A 6,000-nucleotide genomic window follows, 5' to 3' on the forward strand; every position below is an offset into this window, starting at 1 on the left:
ATGCCTCTTCAGGCGGTTAACTAGCACAGTGCGACCAACACCTCATGCTTCCCCCCTCCCCCTTTTCCCTCAGTTCTTTCTCTGCCATCGTTGGCTTGACTCGGAGCACTCAGCAGTACCTCTCAGCCAGAAATAATCTTTTTCCTGTCCCTTTAGCAGTAGTTCCTAGTTCTTGGTTAGAATACAATAGACTATTTTCCCTTCCTACCTTATCCCTGTCTTTAAAAAAAATCCTCATAGGACTGTAAGTTTTTCTGTTTTTCCTGATCGCAGTGGCACTATACGCTTCTCATGGAGAAATCTCTTCGCCCGGCATCTGAGCCTGAGGTACGAACCCCTCTTAGCCAGAAATCACTAACTGCCACCTTGGACAAAGGCTTCTCTGTCAGGGGAAAAGATCCTGAACAGTCTGCCAAGAAAGCACCAAAGAAATGGGGCACCACATCCCCTGCTTCGGAGTTGACCAAGAAAAAGTGCTCCAATAGCAGACAAATGCTGCCAGTATCGAACACACCGGCCATATCATCAGCCAACAGACCAGGTCCCTCCGGTACCGACGGTACTAAGAATCCCAGAGTTCCTAAGCAGAAAGTGAAACCCCATGCCGCGGCACTGACAACAGCAAACAAGCCATTGGTACCGAGCATATGTGCGCTAATTCTGCCAGCTACTGCTGGTACTATGCACACCAGCCACACACCTGTGCCGATCAGCTCACTCCAGCACAGGGCACCGAGCTCCACCATCCCATCGGCACCGAGACCAGGCACGTCACAGCAGTTCCTGTGTCACACAGACTTATCTGTTTCATCGGTACCACAGTCTCCTCTCCTTGGGACCGATGACACCACAGTACTTAGCCAACTCTGCTCTCCACAGCTTTCAATGCAGTTCTCTAGTGGGGAAGACGATGGAGAGGATATACGGCACTCGGCCCAGCTTTCCTCTCCTATGGCTACACCTGCTACACAGGCCTCACCAAGCATGGGCTTCATTGTAAACTTTACAAATCAACCCTGGTACGGCCAGCCCTGGATACCCGCCATGCCCTTCCAACTGCAATGGCCATTCTGCCAGCCATGTGCTCCATACCCACAACAGCAACAACAGGGAGTAACCACCCCTCTGCCCGCATCTGCAGCACCTCAACCACCCGTATGGCCATCAAAGGCACCTTCTGCCATCTCAGAACATAGAGCTGAAGAACAGGAGCAATTCTCGGACCCAGATGAACCACCTGACATTCAGCTGTCATCTTCCTCACCAGATGACACAATTATGCCTCCATCTCCCACTGCGGCAGACAATTTCAAGCAGTTTCAGGAACTTTACAAGAGAGTGGCCACTTCCCTAGACACCTCTCTGGGAGAGGTCCAGGAATCTCACCACAAGCTAGTGGACATACTACACACATCCGCTTCATCCAAAATCGCCCTTCCCATGAATCATGCGATTATGGGCCCTGTGAAGTTGCTTTGGCAAACCTCAGCATCGATTCCACTTACTGTAAAAGGTCTGATAAGAAGAATTACGTGCCAGCCAAGGGCATTGAATTCCTTTTCTCACATCCAATGCCGAACTCGTCTGTTATCGATGCGGTGAATGAATGGGGTAAACAGCAATACTATAGAAACACCCCGTATGATAAAGACTGGAAATGGCTCGACCTATTCAGCTGTAAAGCATACTCTGCTGTGACATTACAATTGAGAATTGCCAACTATGATGCCCTACTGGCAAATGCGTAATTATTGTGATCATAAGTCTCAGAATTTATAAACTTTATTGCAGATGACAAAAACGATCAATACAAAGCATTCATCACAGAGGGCCAACTTATCACCAGAACAGTGCTCCACGTTGCCCTTGATTCTGCTGATTCCACAGCAAGATCCATACCAACAGCAGTTCTTATGAAGAGAGCCTCCTTGCTTCATCTATCCAGTTCCCCAGAGCCAGTGCAGTGCACCATAGAAGACTTGCCCTTCAAAGGTGCCAAACTCTTTGTGGACAAGGCAGACGAGTCATTGCATACCCTGAAAGACTCAAGGGCCACCTTGCAGTCTCTGGGCATCAACACACCTAGGAACAAGAGACAACAGACCACTTACCAAACTCCTCAATGGTTCCAACCCCCTCCATGTACTCAGTGGAATAGGTAGTCCAGCCAACGGGCGGAAACAGAAAACTATGAGAGGACATTCTGCTCCCTAGACTGCTACCTCAGCCATCAACCTCTAGACAACAGATTTGAAGCCTTGGTTGAGGGCTTGAGAATCCCATTTCTCTCACTGCTGGCACCATCTGTCAATGGCAAAATTTTTGGAGATTGCCTACTTCCATTCTACCCTATCTGGCAGTCCATCACCACAGACAGATGGGTATTAGAAATCATCAAAACCGGGTACTCCATTCCCCTACCCCTTCCCTCTCTTGACCATCTACCGCGGGAAGAGGTGAACCATCTCCTATCCCTGGGAGCAGTAGAACCCGTACCAATCTGAGTGAGTACAGAGCAAAGGGGTTCTATTCCCACTATTCTCTCATGCAGAAAAAAAACAGGATTTTGGAGACCTATTCTTGATCTACGGCGACTCAACAAGTTTGCAAAAACACACATTCAAAATGGTCACACTAGGCACCATAATCCCAGCATGAGGGGAGGGGACTAGTTCTCAGCCCTCGACTTACAGGGTGCATATTTTCATATATCTGTCCACCCCTCACATCGGAAATTTCTGCACTTCATAATAGCACAGGACCACTTTCTGTACATAGTTCTATCCTTTGGCCTTTCCACTGCTCCGCAGGTATTTTCCAAAGTACTTGCCATAGTAGCAGCCTACCTATGCAGAGAGGGAATGATGATATTCCTGTACTTGGATGTCTGCCTGCTGAAGGCACCAACACTTCAGGCAGCCATAGATTCCACCCAATGTACAATATACCTCTTTAAATCCTTAGGACGTGAAGTAAACGTACAAAAGTCCACCCTAACACCTGTCCAACGCCTGGAATTCATTGGAGCGGACATCAACTCCCTCCAAGCAACTGCCTCCCTTCCAACAAAACATTTTCTGACTCCAACCACCTTAATTTTAATAGCGTGGAACAGCCTACAGGTGTCTGCCAGAACTTACCTGCAACTCTTAGGCCGCATGACCACCACGACCTTTATCGTCCAACATGCAAGGCTACGCATGTGTTGCCTTCAAGCCTGGTTACATACAAATTATGCTCCCCACAGCCATAGCATAAACACATTCCTTACCATGCCAAATGCAGTCAAGAACTCCCTGCTGTGGTGGGCCAATCCAGACAGCATTTGCAGAGGCATGCCATTTCTGCAGAATCCATCAGTGCTCACCATCACCACGGACGCATCCTTCTTAGGCTGCGGGGCACATCTCCAAGCACATTCTGTACAGGCCTACTGGTCTACAGTGGAGTCCCAGCTTCATATCAACCTGCTGGAACTATGAGCAGTTCAAAATGCTTGTTCTCATTTCCTACCACTAATCCAAAACAAAACAGTACAGATTCCCTCAGACAATGTAGCCACCATGTTCTACATAAAAAGACAAGGAGGAGCCCAGTCACGCTCCCTATGTACAGAAGCCATGTATCTTTGGCAGTGGTGCATCAAACACAATGTGCATGTTATAGCTTTGTAACTACCTGGCTGCCAGATCAACACAGCAGATGCTCTGAGCAGGAAGTTTTATCAAGACCACGAATAGGAGCAGAACACACAGGTCATCCGAGATACTTTCCAGATGTGGGGGTTCCCAATGATAGACCTCTTCGCAACCGCACAAAACTCCAAATGCACCCCCAGTTCTGTTTCAGAGTAGAACTCGGTCGACATTCTCTGGGCAATGCCTTCTTCAAGTGGCATGCCCCCCTCCTATATACATTCCCCCCCCACCTTAGCCCGTGTACTTCACAAGAAAAACAGATGGATCCAGAGTGATCTTAGTAGCCCCTCACATGGATACGACAAATGTGGTACCCTTACCTTCTCCACGTATCCGTCTGTCACCCACGCATGCTCCCGCTTCTGCCTCGACTTCTGTTGCAGGCTGCAGGTCACATCCACCATCCAGATTCCCCAAAACTTGTTAAACAGCCGCAGGGCAACTACTCGACACATGGACATAATTGAAACTATTTGAATCATGATGCCAACACAGACAGACTGCACAGGTGTCAGGCTCCTTAGCTCTTATTTTAGACTACCTACTGCAACTTAAACAGATGGGACTTTCCATGAGTTCCATCCGCGTACACCTCTCGGACATCACGACATTTCATCATAAAGTCAGATTCTCTATTTTCATGCATCCCATCACTAATCGCTTCTTAAGGGCCTCTCCAACTCCTCTCTGGAAGTGAGAAAACCCGCTCCACCATGGGACCTCAACCTAGTTCTCCTTGCCCTAACCAAGCCCCCTTTCAAGCCCAGGGCTGCAAACTCATTACTACACCTCTCTGTGAAGGTTGTGTTTCTAGTGGCCATTGCATCTGCCAGGTGGGTGGGAGAACTAGCTGCTCTCATGATGGATCCACCCTATACAAACTTTTTTAAATAAAGTATCTCTCAGACCCCATCCTAAGTTTTTACCTAAGGTGGCTTCATCGTTTCACCTAAACCAACTTATATACTTACCTACATTCTTTCTGAAATCACATACAGACAGTAGACAATCCAGACTACACTCCTTGGATGTCCGCAGGGTTCTCACCTTTTATATCAGTAAAACAAAATCTTTGCGCAAGTCCCCAAAATTAGTTTTTTTTTATCACCGAATGATCTATAGGGCAAATCATTCCAGACAACGCCTATCCAAGTGGGTATCAGACAGTAGCAAACTCTATCTCCAGTATGAATTACAACCATCAATTGGGATCTGTACATATTCTACTGGGAGTCTTTCAACTGCCATAGCTTTCTCAACAACATCCCTATTGTGGAAATCTATAGGACCACAACCTGGACCTCACCGCCTACTTTTACACAACACTATGCATTGCAACAACACACATCTTCCAATCCTAGTTTGGTCACACAGTGCTTTCATCTGCTAAGACTTCAACTCCAAAGCCCCCTCCTTCCACTGGAGGGGACTGCTCTGCAGTCACCTGAAGTGGAGCACCCACAGGAACACCACTCGAAGAAGAGGAAATCACTCACTTTGTGCAGTAACGGAGGTTCTTCAAGATGTGTCCCCCTGTAGGTATTCCACTACCCACCCTGCCTCCCCTCTGCTTCGGAGTTCTATCATATACAGACTCTGTAGAGAAGGAAGTGGGAGTGGGAAGGTTGGTCGCACGGTGCTAGTTAACCGCCTGAAGCGGCGTGAGATGGTGACTGTGCATGTGCGCCGCAACTGGGGCACTGCTACCTTATATCTCTGGCTACAAGCGCAGGGGCGCAACGACACCTAAAGTGAAGCACCCACAAGGACACACATCTCAAAGAACCTCTGTTACCGCACAAGGTGAGTAACTTCCTCATCTTGACTGATCTTTTTGTCCTTACCAGAAAGAGGAATAGATTAAATTGTGCAGCTATTTATGAACACTTATGGAAATTAGTGGTAAACACCAAATCTACCATAGGAATTGAGTGAATTGCCTTCTAATATTGAGTCCTTTTGTCTCTTAATCAGAAATTGCAGCCAGGAAGCTCCTCCTACTGGCCAATAGGGATTTTTCCTAAAGAGGCTCTCTAATTCCAGTCTAAATTATTTCCCCTGATACCATACACCAGAATATGGATTATGTTTTAATAGTGATTCCTATGGTCCGACTCCCTCTTGTTCAGGTCACTGACCCTTCCATTTGTGATCACATAACATCACTGTGGTAATTACAGTAATTGCTTAAGTGAAAAATATTAGCTCAAAATTTATGGTTCTATCTTTTAATATAATGTAGCACCTGGATCCATGGAGGTAAAAAACAGTGCCATCTGACCAGTAAGTGCTCCACAAATCA

The sequence above is a fragment of the Gopherus flavomarginatus genome, chromosome 19 (assembly GCF_025201925.1).
Source record: "Gopherus flavomarginatus isolate rGopFla2 chromosome 19, rGopFla2.mat.asm, whole genome shotgun sequence".
Lineage (NCBI taxonomy): Eukaryota > Metazoa > Chordata > Testudines > Testudinidae > Gopherus > Gopherus flavomarginatus.